This window comes from Ornithorhynchus anatinus, chromosome 9 (genome assembly GCF_004115215.2).
Source record: "Ornithorhynchus anatinus isolate Pmale09 chromosome 9, mOrnAna1.pri.v4, whole genome shotgun sequence".
Taxonomy (NCBI): domain Eukaryota; kingdom Metazoa; phylum Chordata; class Mammalia; order Monotremata; family Ornithorhynchidae; genus Ornithorhynchus; species Ornithorhynchus anatinus.
The window spans coordinates 45,316,022-45,342,082 of record NC_041736.1 but is presented as its reverse complement, the minus strand read 5'-3'; the positions used below and the strand labels follow the sequence as shown (position 1 = coordinate 45,342,082).

At 42.3% G+C, this 26,061-nt stretch overlaps 2 long non-coding RNA genes across 2 annotated transcripts; both read right to left on the bottom strand.

Annotated features, from left to right (window-relative positions):
* Positions 1–3,500: 3,500 nt before the first annotated feature.
* Positions 3,501–7,289, bottom strand: LOC114814152. Its single transcript, XR_003761891.1, has 3 exons — positions 6,597–7,289; positions 4,155–4,225; positions 3,501–3,768 (listed from the first exon to the last, which is right to left on the bottom strand). It is a non-coding gene; the product is annotated as an uncharacterized LOC114814152 (long non-coding RNA).
* Positions 7,290–7,343: 54 nt separating this feature from the next.
* LOC114814330 lies at positions 7,344–24,374 on the bottom strand. The gene is made up of 3 exons (XR_003762119.1): positions 24,118–24,374; positions 22,927–23,150; positions 7,344–7,373 (listed from the first exon to the last, which is right to left on the bottom strand). It is a non-coding gene; the product is annotated as an uncharacterized LOC114814330 (long non-coding RNA).
* Between the last annotated feature and the right edge of the window lie 1,687 nt (positions 24,375–26,061).

Genomic DNA, 26,061 nt, shown 5'->3' with positions numbered 1-26,061 from the left:
GATTTGCCCAAGGTCACAGCAGGCGAGTGGCGGAGCCTGGATTAGAACCAGTGACCTGACTCCCAGGTCCGTGCCTCTCTTGGTAAGTACTATTGAGTGAATGCATCAAGAAAGGCAGGAAGAAGGAATGAATTCATTGATTGACTGATTGAGGTGATGATTGATATCCCCTTGATTCTATTTATTACTATTGTTCTTGTCTGTCCGTCTCCCCCGATCAGACTGTAAACCCGTCAAAGGGCAGGGACTGTCTCTATCTGTTACCGATCTGTACATTCCAAGCGCTTAGTACAGTGCTCTGCACATAGTAAGTGCTCAATAAATACTATTGAATGAATGAATGAATGAATGAATGTGACAGGAGGAGGTGCAAAGGATGTGTGGAGCTGGCATATACATCCTTGTCGTCTTCACTGAAGGATTCAGTGTGTAGATTCCCATCCTCCCAGAAAGGGCTCAGGGCTACTGGTTGATGGAAGGAATTGTAGACACCATTATTCATTAAGCATTCTCCTGTGCAAGACTAAGTCTAAGGAAGTTGCTATAAATGTAAGTTAAACAGACATTTTCCCTGTTTTCTAGGCACTTACCTACTTTCCAGCCGCCCTGATGTGGGCTTACATTATGTTTAGAAGTAATGAAACATTTGCGGATATACAAATATAGAAAAAAAACGACGCAGCAAGAAAATAAAATGAAACTAAAGTTAAAAATGGGATCTCCCATCAAACACAAAGTCGGGGTTTAGTCTTTAAGATGTTAGGACGGAGAACTTAGTCAAAGGATTATCCACTTGGAAGAAGTCTCAGTCAATGAAGGAGGAGAAATAATGTTTCTGAACAGAAGACAGGACAGAGTTATAGCAAGTGATGATGAATTTGAAGTGTCCTGAGTTGGTCTAGCGCTGGATTTCCTCCGACAGGGTGCTGCACCACCAGTACCGGGAACGGAGGAAAGGCGTTGTGTAGGGGATTCGGAGCTGGAGTTTCCTCTCATGAGATTGACAGAGGGTTGAGATGGGAGAGTCGAGTTCAGTGAAAAGGGGGCGGTTCAGAGTGTAGATTTTTCCAACAAGGGAGGGAGAGCGATATGGAGTCTAGGTAGTGGAAGGTACCTGGGAATAAGTGTTGGAGGAGTCTAAAGATCGGAGGTCACTGTGAGAGGAGGGAGAGCAATTTTTTCATCTTTTATTCCTGTTCATAAATCAATCTTTTATCCCTGTTCATAAATCAGAGATGATTCTGGACCTTACTTCTCCAGAACCTTGAATCTTTTGTTTTTTAGAAATTCTGACCCTTTTCTCTTCTACTTGTTTGACTCCTCTTTTACTGTGGAGTTCTTTTCTTTTCATCATGCCATAATTCCACCGTTGAGATGATTATCGTGCATCCCCTTCGGAGGAACAAATTCAATTCATTCTTTGATCCGTTATTAACAGTCACTGAGCCATTAATGTTTTTGTCTACTGTATCCGACTCCTCACTTGTCTCCCTAGCCTCTCCCCTCTCAAGCAGAAACTTCACTGCTCTCTGAATCGTCTTTCTAAAACATCATTCTGCAAATATCCTTCCAATTCTCAAAAGCCTCCATTCATCTTTGCCTCAAACACAAACTTTCGACCTTTGATTCCAGGCACCACACCATCTCAACTCCCTAAAATCGATCCATTCCCTTCTCCTACTCCACTCCAGCTCATACTCTTTGGTACCTACCAAGCTCACCTTCTCAACTCTCCCTCCTCCCAACTACTGGCTCCCACCCTTCCTCCTTCCTAGAACTACCTTTCCCTTCAAATCCGCCTTACCTCAGCTCTCCTTCTCTCAATCAGTCAGTCACTGTATTTGTTGAGTATTAACTTTGTGCAGAGTGCTGTACATTTGGGAGAATACAATTGAAAACCCACCTACTACAAGGGGATTTCCCTTGTTAATGTTCTTTTCCTCAGATGGCATCCTCCCTATTATCATTTCAGTGTTTTGCGCCATCTTAGCTCCTTTGAGCTCACTACTTATGTTGCACTTTTATACATATTGTTTTAAATACTCTCCTATTTGAACATCCCTCCTCCTATCTATAAATTATTTTATGTCCAACTCCTGCACTAAATTTTAAACTCTTTGTGGTCAGGGATTGTGTTTTCTTTTCCTCAGTTATAGTGTCTCAAATGTCTAGTATAATACTCTGTAACGTGAACGTTCTCAATAATTGGTTTTGATTGATTGAATATTTTTCCCCTCAGTGCAAACTTCTGGCCTCTGAATCCTTTTCTCATTAGTGTGGTAAGAACTGTGGAAAGAGCGCGGACTTGGGAGGCAGAGGTCACGGGTTCTAATCCCAGCTCCGCGCTAGTCAGCTGTGTGACCTTGGACAAGTCACTTAACTTCTCTGTGCCTCAGTTACCTCATCTGTCAAATGGGGATTAAAAAACTGTGAGCCCCGTGTGGGACAACCTGATCACCTTGCACCCCCCCCCAGCGCTTAGAACAGTGCCTTGCACATAGTAAGCGCTTAACAAATACCACAATTTATTTATCTTTAATCTCTTGGTAGTGGCGGAAAGGTGTGGTCTATGTGGATGTGTGCCTTTCATTGTGCTAACACATATTCAGAGTTGGAATTAGGAGGAATTTTAGGTCCATGACATGTCAGATGACATTTCACCCCACCCCAACCATTGTATGACCTTATCTGTCAGAGATGGTTAACATGTTTACAGTTTTGCATCTAGTTATACAGTATTAATGCCAGCCATAGCCTTTATAAAGTTTTCATAAAATATTGATAAAAAGTCATCAATAAAAGATGCCGGATTGACACCTTTGAAAATCAAAACTTCTCTCCTACCAGTATATTTCTGCCCTGAGTTGGAAAGATTTTTATGTGCTCATACTATCACTGTGGGCTCCTTGGTGGCAGTTTCTGACTAATGCCACCGATCCAATTGGATGGAAATGCCATTACTTTCTGAAAATCACGCCTAGGAGGTTCCATTTCCCCATCCAGAGATCAATCAATCAGTGATATTTATTGTGAACTTAGCGTGCGCAGAGCACTATACTAAACACTGAGAGAAGCTTACAATCCAGTGGAGAAGACAGGCATTCAAAAAATTACAGATTGGGGAAGGAGCAGTGAATAAGGATATGTTCATAAGTGCTGTGGGGCTTGGGGTAGGGTGAGCATCCGAGTACTTAATGGGTGCAGACCTAAATCCATGAGCAATGCAAAGGGGAGGGAAAATAGGCTGGTGCCCAAACCTTTTTAGTACAGTTTCTCAGTGATTTCTGGATCCATTTTTTTTAAAAAATTTGGTTTCAAGTTAATTTGGAGTATCCTCTACACTCTAAAGAGAGGGTTCAATTTCTTTAAATTTTCACAAGGCTTTTTATGCTATCGTCCCTGGCCACTTTGTCACGATAAAGTGAAAAACAAAAGGTGCCCTAGATCCCTTGACAAGCGATCAACAAGACCAGGCGGCGGCCGGTGTTTTCTAAGTCATGATTTATTGGTTCGGCAAGTACTACTGCAATGCTGCATACGGACAACACGCTTAACAGCACAGCAGTTCCTTTAAAGGGCCCCAGCTGACTGTTCTTAGTGCTTCGTTATATAGAAATGAGAAGTGCAATCCAACCCCTAGTTCAGATGAAAATGTGCTCTAACCAAGAATTGAACTATCATGGGACTGGCTTTATGATTCCACTGGTTTGTCCTTGCTCTTCATTGTTTTTGTTCCCCTCCAAAACAGTTTGGTTCCATTGAAGATGGCTTGAAAAGAGGGTGGAGATGGAGGTTAGCTTTCTGAAGATCAAGGAGAGGGTAGAAGAGCGCTAGTGGTGAAAAGGGAACATTCAGGCCGCCCCCTTTCAGATTGAGATAGTAACAGTTCCCCTCCCGAAATAATAATAAAAAACACTGTGGTATTTAAGTACTTTCTACATGCCAAGAACTGTCCTAAGCACCGGGGCATTCCCAAGATAATAAGGTTAGACACAGTCTCTGTCCCACATGGGGCTCAGAATCTTAGTAGGAAGGAGACCGACTGTTTAATCCTCATTTTACTGATGAGGAAACTGAGGCACAGATAAGTCAAATGACTTGCACCAGGTCACACAGCAGGCAAGTGTCAAAACTGGGATTAGAATGCAGGTCACCTGACTCCCAGGCCTGTGCTCCTTCCAACAGGCCATGCTGCTTCTTGATGATTCTTTTCTCCGCTCAGGTTCTATAAAACATGGGGAAGCAGGTTTTAGCTCTTATATGATCTTCAGAAAATCATAATGAAAACATTGCAAAAACTGAAAACAGCAGCAGCAGCAGCTGTTTGCTCCCAGAAATGAGTAATAACAATAATAATAATGTTGGTATTTGATAAGCGCTTTACTATGTGCAGAGCACTGTTCTAAGCTCTGGGGTAGATACAGGGTAATCGGGTTGTCCCACGTGATGTTCACAGTTAATCCCCATTTTACAGATGAGGGAACTGAGGCACAGAGAATTGAAGTGACTTGCCCTCGGTCACCCAGCTGACGAGTGACAGAGCGGGAATTCGAACCCATGACCTCTGACTCCCAAGCTCGGGCTCTTTCCACCGATCCACACTGCTTAAACACCATGCCTTCTCTGCGTATTGAAATGGTTGTTTCCCCTTTGTAATCATCTGTAATTACAGAATCCTAATATCATTAGAGTGCTCCTTGTTTTCTTGGGTGAGCACTGTCCTACTCCTTGTCAGCTGTGGGACTGTGGGCAAGTCACTTAACCGCTCTGTGCCTCAGTTACCTCATCTCTCAAATGGGGATTAAGACCGTGAGCCTCACGTGGGACAACCTGATTACCCCGTATCTACCCCGGCGCTTAGAACAGTGCTCTGCACATAGTAAGCGCTTAACAAATACCAACGTTATTATTACTGGCAGTTTAAGGTACCATCCCAACCCCACACCCCGGACCCCGTCTGCTTGCGCTACGTTTCATACCACCTGATTCAGTACAGACCGGTGACCGAAAGACTTGAGGTCTTCCACGCTGACCCGGCTTACGCACCGGCCAATGTGACATTTATTTGAAAAGACCTTCTCTTTGGGAATTCAGTTGGTATATTCAGTAGCGCAATCATGTTAAAGGACCCACTTACATTCACGTGGATTCCCGCTACACTTCCAGGATCATAAAGATCAATGGACAGTTAAGCTAAAATGTTACCCAGCAACCAAGATTGAAAATTACGGGTTTCGTCAAAAATCGTTTTAAAGGAAGAATTCCACGTACAGACCAACAGAAGACAAGGGTATGGCTTGGAAATTGGAAGATCTCGTCCTGACAGCTATATTTTACATTGGCAGCTCACGCGACCTGCCAAAAGCCAACGGTCAATTATTAAGACTTCTACAAAGAGGAATGATATATTGATGTACTGCTCCAGGCAAACGCACCACGTTTTGCCCACATTAATGAGGTGAGTTGGCATACGTTTCTTTCCTCTTCGCATTATAAGAAAGGGCAGAAAAGGAGATTAACAAAAGGAAGGGAGACCTGAATAATCAAAAGGAGCACTTCTATGAGCTGCTAGTTAATAATGTAATAACTTTGACTGGATTTCTGGCCCCCAGATTGGAGCCGTATAAAAGAAATAGGTTTCCAGCTTTCTAATGGCAATGCATCATAGTGCATCGAACAGAGTAGAAAAATTACCCCGCCTGACTGATGAGAAAGCTCTTTGAAACTCCCACATATAACGTCTCCTTTCCAAGGTTCCCCAAGAAATCAGCAAGGAGTATCTCGTTCAACCTTGGGAGTCCAAAACATGATACAAAAGGCCGGCTGCGGAGAGAATCTGGGAAGTTAGAGGGTGAAGAGGGATAAAAAGAAAGAATGGGGCTGAAGGTTTTAGAATTTTTCAAGGGAGCTAAATATTTGATTCCGCAAGTTGTCATTTCCCTATTCTGCCATGCACAGAATGGGAAGCAGCACAGCTTAGTAGATAGAGCATGGGCCGGGGAGTCAAAAGGACCTGGGTTCTAATCCCAGCACTGCCACTTGTCTGTGTGACCTTGGGCGGGTCACTTACCTTCTCTGTGCCTCAGTCACCTCATCTATCTGCAAAATCTGTAAGAGTGTGAGCCCCACGTGGGACAGGGGCTGTGTCCAACCTGATTAACTTGTATCTACCTTAGCGCGTAGAACAATGCTTGGCACATAGTAAGCACTTAACGAGTACCACAGTTTTTAGTATTATCGTTAGTAAAGTCCACTGCAGCAGGAGAGTTAAAAGGAGAGTCAACAGTCCGATAGGTCTGTTCAAATCAGGGAACAGTTGTTGAACAGGTAAGTGGTGAAGGTCTGATGTTGGTTGTACCACCGGGAAGAACCGCTGCCTGATTCTCCCCAACCAGGATACACCTCAGGGTATCCCTGATTTCTCTGCCTCTAGGATTCTTCCTCCACCCATTAATTCTGTGCCATGCTGGTGGGGCCATGATGATTCATCATTGAATTCTACCCAAAGTCTCTGAAAATGCAAATCATTTAATGCAGTGTCCCAAGAACATAAATGCCTCCTGTTCAACAATCAGTGATATTTACTGAGTACTTACCATGCGCAGAGCACTGGATTAAGCGCCTGGGAAAGTGCAGTAAAAAGAGTCGGCGGACTTGATCCGTGCCCGCAAGGAGCTTACAGTATACGGGGAAGATTTACATTGATCTGGCAGGATCTGGTCTGGTGGATTTCTGCCTGGCTTGGCATGTAGTCATTTTCCTGTCCTGAAATTCCCTTTCCTTGATCCCTAAAATTGAAATTTCAAAGGGAGAAAAAAAAAAGTGCCATAGTTCTGACCATTCCACTCTTCTAAAAATATAATAGCCGTGGGCTTGGACATTTAATTGTTCCCATAATTATCCAAACACTTGATGAGAATTAACAATAGAAATCCCAGTAATTATACGTGTAATGGCAAAAATTGGCCCATTATGCAAAAATATATATTTTCATTTTAAGTGGAATGATTATCTAACAGTGTTTGGAAGGAGAAAGAGGAAAGACACTGAACTAAATAGAATGATTCAGGAAGGGGAAGGCATGTTATATAATGAAATTTGGTACTAACCGAGTCTTTTGAGCTCGTCCGTTCACGTGGATGTAGCTACTGACGGTTTGCAGGCAACTCCCAAGTCTACCTGTGTAGCTCTTACCTGTTTTTTAACCTGCAATCCTCACCTTCTCTTGCCTCCAGGAGAGAAGCAGCGTGGCTCACTGGAAAGAGCACGGGCTTTGGAGTCAGCGGTCATGGGTTCGAACCCCGGCTCGGCCACTTGTCAGCTGTGTGACTTTGGGCAAGTCACTTCACTTCTCGGTGCCTCAGTGACCTCATCTGTAAAATGGGGATGAAGACGGTGAGCCCCACGTGGGACGACCTGATTCCCCTGTGTCTACCCCAGCGCTTAGAAAAGTGCTCGGCACATAGTAAGCGCTTAACAGATACCAACGGTATTATTATTATTATCTCCATTTAGATGTCCACCACACCTTGGAATTTAACACATTAAAGGCCATACTACTCATCTTCCCTCCTAATTCTATTTCCCCTCCTAACATTCCCATCTCACTCCAAAGCCCATTGACTCCTGGCAGTTCTGAACTAGGTGCTGTTGCACCACTCAGTTTCACCGCAAGTCTCTCATTAGGCATCTCTCCTTTCCCCAAAACCTTTTTCACTAAGTAAAAAAACAACAACTCAGAGTTGGCTTCAACGATCTCCATTTTGACATATCTGCTCTCTTTCAACCTCTCCTCCCTGACTTGCGTTCTTGGTTCTGCCCAAGGTAGGCAAGGAATCAGCAGCCTTTATTGAGCATTTATTCCGTGCAAATCACTGTACCTCCCATACAGCTCTCCTACTTTCATCCCATTTCTCATGCCGTTCCCCCAGCTCTCCTGAAATCCCACTTCCTCTAAATTGTTCCCAGCATCCCAAGATGTATACAGACCCATCAGCCATTGCTAGAACTTATGTACTTGTATACACCTATTCTCAGCACTTACATTTATGCATTTATTTAATTATACATTCATTTAGTCAATCAGTGGTATTTATAAAGTGCTTACTATACGCAGAGCACTGTAAGAGAAGCAGGGTGGCTCAGTGGAAAGAGCGCGGGCTTGGGAATCAGAGGTCATGGGTTCAAATCCCGGTTCTGCCACCTGTCAGCCGTGTGACTGTGGGCACGTCACTTAACTTCTCTGTGCCTCAGTTAACTCGTCTGTCTCGACTCTATTCATTGCCCTCGTTCTCGTCCGTCCGTCTCCCCCGATCAGACCGTAAGCCCGTCAAACGGCAGGGACCGTCTCTATCTGTTGCCGACTTGTTCATTCCAAGCGCTTAGTACAGTGCTCTGCACGTAGTAAGCGCTCAATAAGTACTAATGAATGAATGAATAAAATGGGGAATAACTGTGAGCCTCATGTGGGACAACCCGATTACCCTGTATCTACCCCAGCGCTTAGAACAGTGCTCTGCACATAGTAAGCGCTTAACAAATACCAACATTATTATTATTATTACTACTAAGCATTAGGGAGAGTACAATATAATAGATGGTAAATGCCACTCCTGACCACAAGAAGCTTACAGAGGAGCTATCAAAGGAGCCTACAGTCCATCACATTCCATTATTTATTTTAATTCATCTCTTTTGTACTTCCTAAGTGCTTAGTATAGAGTCATACATTGCAAATATTGCACTCAGTGGGTGTCCAATCAATGCTATTACTAATACTTCTATTACAGGTGATCGAAAGGAGAACGAATTGGAGTCGCATCTGTGAAATTTTAATTTATTTAGAGGTACAGAGTTTCCCTATTGATTTGGTAAGCCGGACTCAGTGACCCATTAGGGGAGTCTGGGCTGTTGCAAAAGTTGTGAAGCGTGACCACGCAGGAGGGAGAGGTCTCCTTCCTAACTGTGCCTGGGTGCTCAGCTTTGTGCGTGAACAGGTAATTGTGCAGAGCCCTCCTGCATCCTGAGAGCAGGGGCAGAACTGGGGTTTGTGGGAGTCAGAAACTGTAGCTGTCGTGGTACTTAGCTGTTGCTACCGTCCTCTTCAAAAAAAAGAACACGTGTGACTCAGCCTTGGAACCGCTGAACGTGAGCGATTTCCTGGGATGGGTGGAGTATTCATGTGAGTACAAAATGAACTGGAAAATAGGAAAAGGGGGATGAATGGATTGAAGTTATTCTTGCCTTCATTTCTGGGATAGGGGGACGAGTGGCTTTCCTTTCCAAGGACCCAGTGTGATGCTCTGCAGTCTGGAGATGCTCAAAATCAGAATCCCAACATGCTCAGCATATTTTAGAGAAGCACTGTAGCCTGGTGGAAAGAGCTCAGTTCCGGAAGTCGTAAGATCTGGCTTCTAATCCCGGCTCTGCCACTTGCCTGCTATGCTACCAAGGGCAAGTCATTTAACTTCATTGTGTCTCAGTTTTCTCATCTCTAAAATGGGGATTCAGTAGCTGTTCGCCTTTCTGCTTAGACTTTGAGGTATAAGAGACAGAAACTGTGTCCGACCTGATTATCTTGCATCTACCCCAGCTCGTAGTATAATGCTTGGCATAAAGTGAGCACTTAAGTGTCACAGTTATCATCAATATTATTATTGGTCAGTCTCGCAAATATACAGATATCATGGTATCTGGGAAAGGCTCTGAAGTGAAAGCTATAGAAGGCTTATTAGCATGGTGTTATGCTTACTGCTCTGTTGGTGATTAATGTTAGGTTTATTCATTTTAAATTCATATACAAAACTTTTTAGGCAGAGATGATGATGATAAAAATAATTGCAAAGTGGTTATGCTCTGTTCGAAGACCTGGAGTAGATTCAGTATAGCCAGATCATACCCAATCCCTGTCCCACAATCTAACGGGGAGGGAGAATTGATATCTTATTCTCATTTTTATAGATGAGGAAATTGAGGTATAGTTAAATTAAGTGAGTTGCCCAAGGTCACACAGTAAACAAGTAGTGGAACCAAGGTTAGAACCTGAATCTCCTGATACCCAGATCTTCGCTCTTTCTACCAGGCCATGCTGCTTCCTTAATAATACACATATCTTAAGGGAGAATTCTTTTCCTAAAAAAACACACCTATCCTGTGCACGCATGGCCACTGGGTTGTACTCTTAAGATTTCGAATTGTTCTATTTTACCGAAGTGGGTTCAGTCCACCTAGAAACCCAGATGATTTTGTACGTTTTAAGTACAACCTTTCAAATAACTTTGCCTTTCATTAGAAACATCCTTTAAAAGGTCACTTTTCTTGGTGTGTTGTACTTTCCCAGGCACTTAGTAAAGTGTTCTGCGCGCAGTAAGTGTTCAATAAATATGACTGACTGAATGAATGAATGAATGAAAATAAGCTGTTTGTTTCATCCCTGAGAAAAACCCTTCAAGACAATGATGGCTTTGAGATTGCCACTGAATTATGCTTATTAGTTTCAAAGTTGGGGTTTTTTTAATTACTGTACCTCAGTTTCTTCAGCATCCTAAGAAGAAGAGAATAGGTAATAATCAACTTTTAGAGGTTACAACAAACAGAAACATTCCCTCGATGTCATTTAAGAAAACCTTATCCTGTTTGTTCATCTCCTTTTTTTTTTTTTACCAAGACCTTGTAGAGAATTTTACCTCTGCAGTGTGATTTATCATTGCTTATACTGTTTTTTTTTTACATCAGCTTCTTGGTTAAGGCTGTTTTCTTTTGTTTTGTTCTTTTTTACAGATGAGAAAATTGGAAGATATAAATTGGAACTTTCTCATCGACAAGAAGCCAGTTAAAGGTAGATCCAGAATGCAAACTCAGGTCTCTTTGGTCAGTCCTCCAAGTCCACCTATCTATTATATGTATTTACTGTATTTAACACTTTCTGAGTGTGTTCCTTAAGGTTGCAGGGAGTTCAGCTACAGGTCACTGATGTATCAAAAAATGGAAATCAGGAATCACATTTTCTAGAAATATATTTTCCACATAGATTGCACGGGTATAATATGGAACAAGCGATATAAAAAGGACCCAGAGATTCTAGTTCACAATATATCACTGCCTACTTATGAGTCAGCAATATGTTGCTTAAATTAAAAATAAACAGAAAATACTAAAAAAAAAATTAGGCATTGGGCCCAACAGGTTTATTTGAAAAACTTAAGGAGATTCCAAAGGAAAGTGACCAGATTTCTGGTTATTTTAGAAGGGAGCAGGTAAGGACGTAAAAAAGAGAGGTAGCATAGCTTAGTGGATGGAGCACAGGCCTGGGAATCAGAAGGACCTAAATTCTAAATCCGGTCCCACCACTTGTCTACTGTGTACCTTTGGACAAGCCACTTAACTTCTCTGTGCCTCAGTTACCTCATCTGTAAAAATGGGATTAAAACTGTGAGCATCATATGGGACAGGGCCTGTGTCCAACCTTATTACTTTTTAACCTACCCCAGTGCTTAGAACAGGGTCTGGCACGTAGTAAGCACTTAACAAATGCCATAAAAACAAAATCCAAAACAAAAAAGGGGGGAAAGGGGGAAAGTGTAAGATGAAGAAAAAGGGAAAAGAAGAAGTGAGAGGGAATAAGGGAGCGGTGGAAAGGAGTGAGTGAGCCGGAAAGAGGGAGAAATGAAAGGGAAACAGCAAGAGGAGAAAAGAGAGAGAAAGAAGAGGAGAAATGGAAAAAAATGAAAAGAGAGAAGGAAGGAAGGGAACAAGGAAGGAAAAAAGTGGACAAAAGGAAGAAAAGAAGCAGAGAGAATTAAGACTTGGAAAATGGGGAGAAAAGAAGGTGGACACAGAGGAGAGAGGAAAGGGAGGAAGCACTTCCCCTTTTTGCTCTCTTTTGGCCATTTTCTGCCACCGTCGCAAGGAGTGGCAGCCCAGGCAATCGACCCAGAATAGAATGGTTGATCTTGGGTACCTCTTGAGTTTCTGCAACTTCAGCTTAGGCAGCGGAGGCTCTCAAGTTCATCCGATCCATCCTGGGCTGGATCCTACTGACTGTGTATCCCCACGTTTCCACCTGAATGACTAAAGCAGCTGAGGTCACAGTTCTAGCTCAACTGAGAGCTGGCCCACAGGGTTCAGACTCAGGGAAAGTTGCCCAAACTCCAGATCGGGCTTAGAGGGAGGTCATAGCAGTCTGAGATACACTCAGATGTCTACCAGGAAGGCCAGGTCTTGGAATCTGATGCCGGAGCAGCTGCCCTGCTGTTAAGCCCCGGGGGGTCAGAGCTTGTTTTCATAACCCGCTCTAGTGAGTTGCCTGCCCTTCGCAGCAGTTGAGCATATGCCCCGGAGAGCTATGCTGGGTAGTCACTGAATGATGACTCCATTTGGAATCTGACCAGGACTTGAGGCCAAAGACGTGCTATTGATCACTCTTGAAAGCGGAGCCGGGAGATCAATAATAACTGCCAGTGGGCAGGACCCCTGGCTTGCAGCTCTCTAAGTGATCACACCTCCTGCAACTCAGTCACTGGAGAGCATTCCTTCGCCAAACAGCTTTATGATCTACATTTTAAGGGCTCCTAGAGAAACGGGTTCTCTGTGCAAAGTATCGGCTGGCAGTCTGAAGCAAAAATCCTTGAAGTGAAATGCTAAAGTCATCGGGCACTCCAGTATTTTTGCTATTAATGCCGTTTCACACGGAGAGATGCTTGTTGGCTAGCTGATGTTTGAACCCAAAATGGAAGACCTAGAAGCTCTTAATGGTTTTTTTTAAGCAGTGGAGTGGAAAAATAAGTGTGTGTGTGTGTGTGTGTGTGTGTGTGTGTGTGTGTGTGTGTGTATATAGTGGTCTAGTGGCTAGTGCCCAGGCTTGGGAGTCTGAAAGACCTGGATTCTAATGTCAACTTGACCACTTATCTGCTGTGTGACCTTGAGCAAGTCACTTCACTTCTATATGCCTCAGTTACCTCATCTGTAAAGTGGGAATTAAGACTGTGAGCACCACTTGGGACAGGGACCAAGTCAAATCCAACTTGCTTTTATCCACCCCAGGGCTTAGTACAGTGCCTGGCCCATAGTGAACACTGAACAAATACCACAATTATTATTATTGTCATTATTATTGTGTGTATAATACACATTGTGTATATATATACACATTGCTGTACTCCAAAAAAATGCTTCTCTATGATCTAATATACAGTGCATGTATAGAGTATGTATAGAATGCGTGTATGTATATACATATATACACATAGGAAGAGAGAGAGAGATGCGTACATCAAACCTATTTACAATATTCATCACTTATTCCCTAGAGGAAGGTCCAGGCAATCTCATGAGAAATATTCTGTGAGGTTTTACCATCCCTTCCATTGACACTCTTGGAACCTACCCCTCTAAACCTATGCCTCTGGTTTCTCCATCTCTCTGAAGTTGAGCACATCTCACATACCTTTTGTTGTGTCCTCACTCAGGGGTATGGGAGACTCCCTCATATACACTGCCCCTGCTCGCACTCTTTGTTATTACCCATGCTCACCTTCTGCCTGTAGCCCTTTCCGATGCCATTCCCCCACTCCCAATCCCCATTTTTCCCAAGTCCTGGAAGACCAACTTTCTCCTCTAGATTTCATCCTTCCCCACCTTCCAAGCTTTCCTAAAAATTTCTCCAAAAAATTCTTACCCTGGCTAATTATTAGTATCCAATTCTTATGAGCCCTTCTCTAATCAGCCTTTGCACTTAGGTATTTGTTTATAGTGACCAGCCTCCAAATATCTGCGTAAATATTAAGCATTTATTATATTTATATTGCTTTATATTATTAAGAAATTACAATATTAAGAAATTAAGTATTTACTTGGCTGTTTCACCCATTAGAGTGTTAAGTTCCTTTTGGGCAAGGTACTTGTATTGTCCTTCTGTTCACTCTCATTCATTCAGTAGTATTTATTGAGCACTTGAGAAGCAGCGTGGCTCAGTGGAAAGAGCACCGGCTTTGGAGTCAGAGGTCATGGGTTTGAATCCCGGCTCGGCCACTTGTCAGCTGTGTGACTTTGGGCAAGTCACTTAACTTCTCGGTGCCTCAGTTACCTCGTCTGTAAAATGGGGATTAAGACTGTGAGCCCCACGTGGGACGACCTGATTCCCCTGTGTCTACCCCAGCGCTTAGAACGGTGCTCGGCACATAGTAAGCGCTTAACAAATACCAACGTTATTATTATTATTATGTGCAGAGTACTATGTGCACTCTCCCAGGCACTTAGAGCAGTGGACTACACTCAGTAGGTGCTCAGACAGTAGCATTACTACTACGCTGCTGCTGCTACTGCTACTATTACAATGAATTCAATATTGCCTAATTGACATGTCTGTTTTGATTGATTTGCCACAAGATTTTCAGACCTTCTCTATATTTATAGCCTACCTGCTACTGCACAACATTCGTATTTGAGCGGGATAGCTCTCTCCACATCAAGGAGAGGAGCCAAGTAGGCCCACCCAAAAAGAGTTAATGATAGTGAAAAGATGGGCAGTAGGAGCACTAAGATATAACTGCTTGCAAGAGGGCAGATTTGCAGAATATGGAGCTCTGTGGGAAGTCTTCCACTGAGTTGTCTAGACTGAAATTGTTGGAATTATTATTACAACCCGTTGGAGGTTTACAAATTGAAACTCTAGGTTTTAATGACCTCCCAATCTGTGGGAAATCAACATTTGTGATTCGATCCGCTAAACACACATAATATTTTCTTTCCAAGCAGCCACCATAATTGCCCAATCAGGAACAATAGACTCAAGGTACGCAGGAAAAGCAGGCAGGATATCAGTCCAGACAAGGTTCAATATTATAAAGTACAAACATCGGAAATAAATGTTTTCAGAAAATTAAAACCGAAAGAAGCTAAAATCCCTCGGCAAACTCCAAATTAACCAGAAGCCAATTTGAATACTGAATTGACCTGTCCAGTGGTGAGTAATTTGACTTGATGTATTTCCCTCCTCTGAATGTGTAGTTTACAAGATTAAGTGTGGTACTTGACAGAGGAACAAGAGGTGAATATAAAGTCACCAGAAAATCGTGTCCTTAGCTTTAATGTTTCTTCGAGACTATTTTCAGCCTGATGCTGCTTAGATTTAAGAAATAATAATATAGTAAACCATAAGGTGTTCTATAGAATAACATTTCCTCCCTAGGAAATACATCTAGCAACTGATAAGCAACAATTTTGGCATCGAAACCTAGGAACCATTAACTTTGTAAATGAAAGAAAAATAGAACTTTGAATTGGCATGAAATAATTGAAGAGAAATGGTGGTGCTTTGGATAACATCCTTTCCCTGTCTCTGTTGGTAGAATGTGCAGGAAACCTAGAAGTCATTCCTCTAGTCACTGTTATTCAAATCAGTGGTTTTCTAGGGTATTAGAGTGCCAGGGGAGCCTTGTCTGAATTACTGAACATCCTAAATACATTAGGATGCTGCCTAATTAAGATGAGAGAGGAATACCAAACGGCACATGTATAGTACACTTACCACACTGGGTGACTTTTTTTTTTTTTTGCCAAAGAAGCCCATTCAGGCTCAAAGGCAATGCACCGTACTTCATTGCACAGGAATTACCCAAATGTGAGACATTTTAGAAACTGCACCTCACAACAATATACCCTCAATCTTTGGAACATTTTTCAGCATTTTTTTCTTCACAAATATGGCCAGTTGTCAGCTTCTGGGTAGCTCTGCCACTGGGGAACAGGGTTGGGGATGCCCAGGAATGGAGGGTTGCGAGAGCTGTAGAGAGGATGGAGAAAGTTGAGAATGGGGGTAAGGTGGGAAAAGGCAAGAGAGCAAGGTGAGGAGGAACCAATAATCAGAGGGAAGGAGTACGGGTATGTTAATTAGATGAAATGTAAAATGAGTTATTACATGAAATAAAACATGTGCCATCATGCAATGGGTGGAAACTGGAGGGAGAAGGGAAAGCTAAGTGATTGGATAAACCATAAATTAATCTATCAGCCTCTGAAAGTTGGCTGCAAAATTGAGTTAGTTCATCCCAGTGCAGAACAAAGTTCTCTTAATGAATAAAATAATAAATAAAAGCAATGTGGAAGTATATCTTCTTTTGAAAATATGGGGAAGGCATACAGCAAGGCACAAGCACGATAATCATTCAGGAATGAGGGAACAATTTTGCAAGGTCTGAACTGTCATAGGATCACTTAAAATGTCCCTCACCATTTGAGTTTGTTATTTAATGCCATAAGCCATTGTGAGGACAAACAATGCCAAAGCCTCAGTCACATAACTCAGGGAGCAAAACACTCATAAATGACACATGCATTTCCTTAATGTTAAACTACATAGTCTACATGGGAAATGATAGAGGGAACAAATTCATTTGAAAAACTTGACTTCAGAAAATACTAGAGCATGAAAGCTGGGAGAGGACTAACAGGATTTATATGTAATGATAGAAACAGACAAATCATAATACAGTGATAATACCACATTCAACCAGGGAAAATTAAATTCTAACAGGATTAAAGGAATCAGCAATTAATTCATATGAGCAAAATACTCTCCAAACCTATCCGAAAGCCTATCATCTGAAGGAGAGACTACTTAGGACATGATATGATGCTTTAAGGAAGAAGGTAGCCTAAATTATATGCTGAAATTTTAGCTTTTTATTCATCCCTGCAAAACAGATTAGGTTTAAATCATTTGAGATTTATTGCCCTGTCTTCTTGCGGTGAATTCAATAGCATAACATTAATATCCCATCAAAAGTCCAACCAATATAAACTAAAATCATATTGTGTCTATGTTTCAAATGAGGGAAGAAGGATAAAATATTGAAAAAGAAAAACAACTTGATTAGGGCAAGGAAATTTTAAATGAGTTCTTAAAGCTCTGCTTTTAACCCAGGTAATATAGTTCTTCCCTAGGTGTGCCCTGACGTCCTCCTCAAATCTATGCTGCATATGGCTCACGTAGCCTGTTGTTCCTTGATTTCTTTTGCAAGGGCTTAGAGGAAGACATTGCACTCAATATATGCTCAGTAAATTCCATTCCTATTGCTACTGCTTACAATATAAGAGATCAACAACAACAACAAAAAACCCAGCAGCATCTTGTCTCCTGTGTGATCTCGGGTAAGTCACATAACTTCTCTGAGCCTCAGTTAACTCATCTGTAAAATGAGGATCGAGACTGTGAACCCCGTGTGACGCATGGACTGTGTCCAACCTGATTATCTTTTATCTACCCCAGTGCGTAGTATAATTCCTGGCACATAATAAGCAATTAACAAACACATTAAAAGAAAACTATGCCTACGAGGGAATTGATCTTTCATGATGAATACCCTTTGGGGAGTGCTGCCATTATTTTTTTCTGCACTGCTTTAGCTGGACTTATCCGACTGAGCTCTCTATAGGGACAAATCAACAACAGACAACTGTTCCGTTTTCCATTTCCCTTGAACTCTTCAGAACAAAGAAACTGAAAAATGCATAAATTTCTGTTTCTAAAATGTTTTATTGGGATGAATGATCCATTCTGATTTTTGAACAATTTGGGAATCATAAAGACCAATAAGGAGAGCAGGACTGGTCTAAGATAAGTTTAGACTCAAGACGTGAAGGAGACTCCTAGGGGAAAAATAAAGACTATGCCATTAAAGTAGTTGGTTCACTAATTAAGCTCATTCAGCCTGTCCAGGACTGAAAATTGAAGAATGAAGGAGAAACGTTTACCAAACTCACAGTAATTGTACCAACTTCCCAGGTCACCTTTGAAGAAAGGAATACACATTTTCCATCTCTCTTCCCCATTTCCCCCTATTATTGTAATCAGCCTGTTGTTCTCAAGAGCCTAGATATTTAGGGCTCTTCCAAACTAATTTACTAAATGGTCTGGAGGCCCAAAAGATTTCAGGGCCAATTTCTCCCAGAGAGCCTAACCCCCATTAAGGGAGCCCCTAAGGTGGCAAACTAATCTTCCTCCCAGCCCAGGGGTGTTTGGAAGTATTTTGGGGATGTCCTAGATCCAAACTAAATTCTGAGAGAGATCCAGATTTAGGAGGGTTTTCCCACTCCTCAAGAACCACAGTGGTTGCCCAGCCATCTCCGCATCGAACAGAAACTCTTTAGAGTTGGTTTAAAAAACACTCAATCACCTTGCCCTTAACTCAGTGATTTTCTACTACAGCCCAGCACACTCACTTTGTCTAATGCCAACCTATTCACTGAACCCCCATCTCCTCTATGTTCCCACCGGCTCCTGCCCCACTCCTTCTCCCTTCACATCTGACAGGCCACCACTGTTCCCATCTTCAAAGCCTTATCCAAATCATATCTTCTCCGAGTGGCCTTCCCTAAGCCAATCAATCATATTTATTGGGAGTTTACTGTGTACGGAGCACTGTACTAAGTGCTTGGGAGAGTGCAATATAAAAGAGTTGGTAAACACGTTTCCTGTCCGCGACAAGTTTACAGTCTAGAGGGGGATAGAGACATTAATATAAATAAATAAATTGCAGGTTTGTACATCAATGCTTTGAGGCTGAGGCAGAAGTGAATAAAGGTTCCAACTCTAAGTGCAAGATGATAGGGAAGGGAGCAGGAGAAGAGGAAATGAGTGTTTAGTCAGGGAAGGCCTCTTGGAGAAGATGTGTTTTTACTAAGGCTTTGAAGGTGGGGAGAGTGATTATCTGTTGGATAAAAAGAGGGAGATCCAGGTCAGAGGCAGGACACGAGATAAATGAGATTGAAGTACAGTAAGTAGGTTGGCATTAGAGGAGTTAAATGTGTGGCTGGGCTGTAGTAATCAAGATGGGATAGGATAAGACTTGGATGAATGTGATAGTTGGGATGGAGCCCTCATTTCTCCTACCCCTTCTCCCTTCTGTGTCACACACTTAGCTCTGTATGTTTTATCACCTCACCCTCAGCCCACAACACTTTTAGACACTGAGACACTCACGATCCTTTGCTCAACCTTTGATTTTTTCCTCTGAACCTATATGATTTTTCCTGTTAACTCAATAAGTTCACGGACGTTGAACTCGACTCCTTCCTACTTCGACTGTGAGACCCGTGAAGGACGGGGCCCGTGTCCGACCTGATCATCTGGTAGCTTCCCCGTTACTTAGTACAGCGCTTGGCACATAGGTAAGTGCTTGACAAATGTTATCATTATCATTTTTAAAATTATTATTATTTTCTTGACAATCAAGGATTTTTTTCCTTAAACGGGATAGGCTACGTACAAAGCCCAGTCTGTATGCACAGCCCTATCTATATAAATACCGTTAGAATTGGGAGATGTTGTCCCCGGAAGGCCAATGCTGCAAAGCCGTACCGAGAAGGTGCTCGGAAGCGGCAAGGAACAGCTTCATTCTCTAGTGCTCGAGAGTCGCGATGCTTCAGCGAGAAGATGCTCAGAAACAACGCATTCCGGGCATTCTGCCTTACATCCTTAAAGTCACTGCTAGTCAAGGTTATAGCCCTATCTCCTGGCCTTCACAAGTTCTATTAATGCACAAACCTACATCCCTCCCCTTTCCTTTGTCAAAGCACACCCCAACAAATACAAAAAATCGTATCCCTGCTGTTTAAATTCACCTTATAGCACCTGCTATATTTCTAATGTAAGGATCCAAGAGGAATTAGAAGTTTCAGTGAAATTTTCGGGAATGAATTATCCATATCGAATTTTCCCATTTTCAAGTTACTGTGTGAACAGTCGGTGACAATTACTTTTGAAGATGTGCTGTCACTACATTTCAAGGTGTCACTACATTGCAGCTCATCAAAATACTTTCAGAGCGTAGAGAGCCTCACCTGTTATTATTTTTGAAAAGTATAATTAAAACTCTCCGCTTATAAGTTAAGGCAGCGTGAAGTTGCATTCCGGTGAGATGAGGAGGAGTGGGCAGGATGTTGAGATAGATTCTTACAATTTTTCTAAAAGATAATTTTTAGCTGTAGTTTTTTTAAAAATAGTGAAAATAAGCAATGTTTATTATATGGGAACACAATTCAAGAACAATTCAGGAAACATATTTGGCTTTGCGCTCATCTATTTTAGACAGTAGTGTTTATTGAGCACCAACTGTGTGAAAAGTACTGTCTTAAGAATAAAACTGAGGTTAGAATAAATAATAATAAAATAATGGTATTTAAGTTTACTATGTTCCAAGCACTGTACTAAGCCCTTGAGTAATAATAATAAAAATCATGGTAATAATAATAATAATGGTGGTATTTGTTAAGCACTTACTATGTACAAAGCACTGTTCTAAGCACTGGGGGGGATACAAGCTGATCAGGATGTCCCACGTGGGGCTCACAGTTTTCATCCTCATTTTACAGATGAGGTAACTGAGGCACAGAGAAGTTAAGTGACTTGCCCAAGTCACCCAGCTGGCAAGCGGCGGAGCCAGAATCAGAACCCATGACCTCTGACTTCCAAGCCCAGGCTCTTTCCACTGAGCCCCGCTGTCCTGGTATTTGTTAAGCGCTTGCTATGTGCCAGGCACGGTACTAAGCTCTAGGGTGGACACAAGGAAATCGGGTTAGAGACAGTCTCTGTCCCATGTGGGGCTCGCAGTTTCAATCCCCATTTTTCAGATGAGGTAAATGAGGCGCAGAGAAGTGAAGTGACTTGTCTAAGGTTACACAGCAGACAAGTGGTGGAGCTGGAATTGGAACCCATGACCTGCCTTTCAGGCTTGTGCTCTATCCCCTACATCCTGCTGCTTCTCTGTACAAGTAGATAGAAGATTATCATGTCGGACACATACCCTGTCCTACACGGGGTTCTCAGTCTAAGGGGGAGGGAGAGTAGGTATTTAATCCCCATTTTTCACAATCTATGCAAGCAGAAAACTTCAGTGACTTGTTCCAGAGCCCGAAGCAAGAAAGTGGCAGAGCCAGAATTAGAACTCTGACTCCCAGGTCTATGTTTTTTCAACTAGGCCCTGCCTTCAAGGAATTTACATGCTGATCTAACACCTTAGGTGAATTAATAGACATTATCCCTGTCCTCGAGGACTTTACAGTCAAGTCTATTGTCAGAATTCCTATCTCCTTTATCTTACTTCCATTTCTTCTAGTAAAGATTTTTGGGTTGTTTTGCTCTCTACTAATCCAAAAAGAGTTTAATGAATCATTGTTTAATGTTGTTCAAAACTGAGCAGGAATTGCCTAAATTAACATTTTAGAGGCCCTGCCTTCAAGGAATTTACACTCTGATCTAACATCTTAGGGGAATGAATAGACATCATCCCTGTCCTCAAAGACTTTACAACCAAGTCTATTGTCAGAATTCCTATCTCCTTTATCATAGTTCCATTTCATCTAGCAAAGATTTTTGGGTTGTTTTGCTCTCTACTGATCCAAAAAGAGTTTAATGAATCATTGTTTAATGTTGTTCAAAACTGAGCAGGAATTGCCTAAATTAACATTTTAGATTTCAAAGAGTCTTTGGACATAATGGTTTAAGATGGGACTTGTCAACTGACTTGGTTGTACGGTGTTCTCGTGTGTCTCCAAGGAAAATCTCTGATGAAAGCATCATCCATTTCAATTGCTATAACAAGCTTCAAAGAGATTATATTCCATCTTTATTTAAGGGTTTTAACTGTGAAGGGGGTCTGACCAATACCCTAAAGAGGTCTGATCCTGCTGTGCGGTAGGCAAGTCATGAAAATACTATCAGACCATCGGTTAGGGAGTAAATTGTAATTGAAATTAGAATCTGTCCCTAGGCTAAACCAAAACATGAAATGAATTAGAAAAAAATACTTTTTTCTGCCTTGCTTTACGAATAAGAACAGAGTAGTGCGAGGAGGGGGTGAATGAATACATTTCTGATACCAAATAAACTTTGAAAGTGTACATGCGTTTTCTCAAACTATTTGTGAAGATTGCGATAGGATACATAGGACGAATCATTTGAAATTACTCTACTGAAACATAAGAAATGAGATTTGAATCCAAGATCATTTCCTCATCTGTAACCTGGGTATGATATTGTGGCTCAGTGGAAAGAGCCTGGGCTTCGGAGTCAGAGGTCATGGGTTTGACTCCCGGCTCTGCCACTTGGCAGCCGTGTGACTGTGGGCAATTCACTTAACTTCTCTGTGCCTCAGTTACCTCATCTGTAAAATGAGGATGAACTGTGAGCCTCACATGGGACAAGCTGATTACCCTGTATCTACCCCAGTGCTTAGAACAGTGCTCTGCACATAGTGAGTGCTTAACAAATACCAACATTATTATTATTACGCCTTCTTATTGCTCAGAAATATAATTCACTTAAATGCCATCCCACTACAGGTGACATTATCCCTCTCTGCCCAGTCTGTTTTCTGTAAAAGGGGCAATGAAAATCTCCTTGTAATAATAATGATAATAGTAATAATAATTATAATAAAATAATTCTGGTATTTGCTTAGCACTTACTATATGCCTGCACTGCTCTAGGCACTGGGTTAGATACAAGTTAGTCAGGTCAGTCACAGTCCCTGCGTCACATGGGGTTCACAGTCTATAACAGTGGGAGAACAGGTATTAAATCCCCATTTTACAGAGGAGGAACCTGAGGCTCAAAATTAAGTGACTTGCCCAAGGTCACACAGCACAGCAAGGGGTAGAGCCTGGACTAGAATCCATTTCCTCCAACTTCCTCTTTCCATTAGGCCACGCTGCTTCTCAAATTGTACTTTCAAACGGCAATGACCCAGTTTGATTCAACGTCACCTGAAAGAAGCTTAATTGTTTCTGTAGAAGGTATGAATGATTTGAGTGAAGTACTGTTTGGGTCTATAGCAAACTTTGGGCAATAGAGCGCTATTTAGGAATCTCATATCTGCATCTGTCGGTGGGAGCTGAGTTGGAACGTGCTGATTCAAAAGTATTCCTTACCCAGGGATCTTGTGTCTCCTTGGCTAACAAGAGCACTGTCCTTCAGTTGTCCTTGGAGTGCCACGTCTTTCACACGTTAAAGTTAGCTGTTCTTGGCTTTGGAATGTGGCTTTGGAACTTCCCGTTTCTCTCAGATTGGTCATCAAGTCAGTCGTGAGTCTCAGGGTGGCAGGTTTTCGCAAACTGCTCCAAGCAGGCTAAATTAGGCATTTGTTTTAAGGCGTCTGTATGAGGAAGGACAGCTTATAATAAATTATTTATTACATGAATTTCTGAGACTCATCCCAGCCCCTGAGTACACTTTGCAAGCAGTCCTTTGTCATCCCCCAAAATAGGCCAATCATGCCCACCCTGTTAAAAAAAAAAAATTCACATATAAGAGAAAAGGGTCTGCTGCTGGGCGGTGGTAGTCGACAGTTTGGGAAGAGGGCCAATTCTAGGCTTGAATCTTCCTGGTTCTCCTCCAGCAGATGGAGTGTGGGCCCTGAGAGAATAGGTTCAAGTCTGGTTGCTAAAATTAATAAAGTTCCTCCGGGGCAGCCAATATGGGCATACATTTCATTCAACCAAGCTGCTTTTAAGTTTCAGCAAAGAAAAAGAGTCAGAAAGGAAAGTCTGCCCTTTTTAATTCTCTCACATCAAATTTCTTAGAGAGAGAGTAGGCCACTGCTCAGTTGGCTGCAAGTGAGGGCAACAGTTAATCGACTTTATCGAACAACATCATTAATCTCCACGGCTCCTCCTTGCAAACAAAGGAACGGGTAGGGCCGGAAATCTAGCTCCGAGTAGCTGCACAATCCAGAACAAACCTCAGTCCGGAGCCTGTAAGAAAGTCAACCGAGGCTTCATGAAGTCCAATTATGAATGCTTTTTGTTTTTATAACTCAATCATCTGTACGTCTTGAGCACTTAACTGTGAGCAGAATACCGTACTGGTGAGAGTGTGATACGATAGAGTCGGTGCTCTCCCAAGCGCTAGGTAGAGTCCTCTGCCCGTAATAAGCATTAAATAATGCCACTGATTTATTTATGGATTGATGAGCTCCTCTTTTGTTCAGGGCAGTGAGTGGACGATCCCATTGTCCTATAGAAGTTTATTTCTACTGTTAAACTGCAGTTCTGGCTAATGTGAGTATGTCGTATGTCCAGCAGTTCCTAAATTAGGGCTCATTAGGAGCTGAATGTACTTACCCTTTCAGAAGGCCATCAGGAAACTTGGTAGGAAGTTCCTCATGGGATTGTAGGCGAAGCCAAGTCCCAACACATCATGGAAGTGTTAGGTGGCAGATATTTGTCGAAACCAAGAGGCCTGGGGATCTGTGACGTTGCCAGAGGTTACAGACTCGGCTCTGGCGGCAACAGAGGGGAAGCTTAGGGACTTGCCTAATGATAAAACACAGTGGAAAAATACTAAGATAATGCCTAACAGCAGAATCACTCCTGAATGCATATCTTCTTTCATTTGCGACTCCGCTCTGCCTAGAAAAGCAAGCGAGAGGGATTTTATTGGTCATTCCTTCCTGCCATCCGTAGGGTAGGCTACCCGATCACACTCGGTAACGTCAAGAAAAATGCACCTGTCAGACTGTTTGTGAAGGTCAGCAGAGTTTGTTCTCATATGTCAGTCGATGGTCACAGGCGGTAGATTTATCCAAGAGATTTCACCGGATAGACCATAAACCATGCCGCTACGTACAGCTCGACAAAGGGCATACTGATCAAACAGAAGTGACCCTTAGCTCTTAAAAGCAAAAGAAAGAGAGGAAACTTAATCTCGGCTATTCCAGTAATAAAGGGTCTAAAATTCAAAAATACTTCCCAGTCATTCGTTTTCTTCCTTGGTTCAGTGATCTGAGAATGATGAGAGGACTTTGTTGTGATAGAAACTGTCCTTTGTTAATCATTTCCAATATAATTTTTGGTTAGTTGAAGCATATACTCTATGCCAAACTCCCATCAGCATTATTATTCATTTATTCAGCAAGGGACACAGCAAAGACATGCCCCTCCTTTTTAAAGCCTGCAAACTAAATAGAGAACATTTATTATGTCCCAGGGGACTTGGGAAAATCAGTCACCTCTCTGTCACTGTGTTCATATCAACGATCGGGGATTTTGCTCACGAAAGTTTTCTCTAAAAAGCTCCTCTAACTAAAATCCCATACTGCACCAGAAAAGTCAGCTGACAGAGCCTACCTCCTAGTCCTAGTGTTCGTGGGCCGTGTTGTTGAAACGATCCATCAGGGAGGCAAACACCACTGACTTCATCCCTGAGTCCCACCCAGAACTCCAGTGGAACTTTGTCACCCAGATTTTTCACAACTCACAGTTCTGCCTCTCCATTCTCACTACCTCCCTGGGCATCAACTGATAATCTTGTGACTTCCAAGACCATCAGAAGGCCCTCACAAGGAATTGCAGGAAGTGCAGCAAGGAAATAAAACCCAGCCCACACATTTTGCTCTTCTGATGCCAACTTACTCAATGTACCTTGATCCTGTCTAGCTCACCACCAATCTCTCAGCTCTGTCCTGCCTCTGGCCTGGAATATCCTCCCTCTTCATATAATAATAATGAATAATAGTAATTTTCGTATCTGTTGAATGCTTACTATGTGCCAAGCACTGTACTAAACACTGGAGTGGATACAAGCAAATTGGGTTGGACACAGATTGACAAATCTCCCCACCTTCAAAGCCTATTGAAGGCACATCTCCTCCAAGAGGCCTTCCCTGACTAACCCCTCATATCCCTCTTCTCCCACTCCTTTCTGCCTTGCCCTGATTTTCTCCCTTTATTCACCCTTCCCAGCCCCATAGCACTTAAATACATATCTGTAACTTGTTTATATTAATGTCTGTCTCCCCCTCTGGACTGTAAGCTAGGGGAATGTGTCTACCAACTCTGTTATACCGTTAATTATAATAATAATGTTGGTATTTGTTAAGCGCTTACTATGTGCAGAGCACTGTTCTAAGCGCTGGGGTAGGTACAGGGTAATCAGGTTGTCCCACGTGAGACTCACAGTTGATCCCCATTTTACAGATGAGGGAACTGAGGCACAGAGAAGTGAAGTGACTTGCCCACAGTCACACAGTTGACAAGTGGCAGAGCCGGAATTCGAACCCATGAACT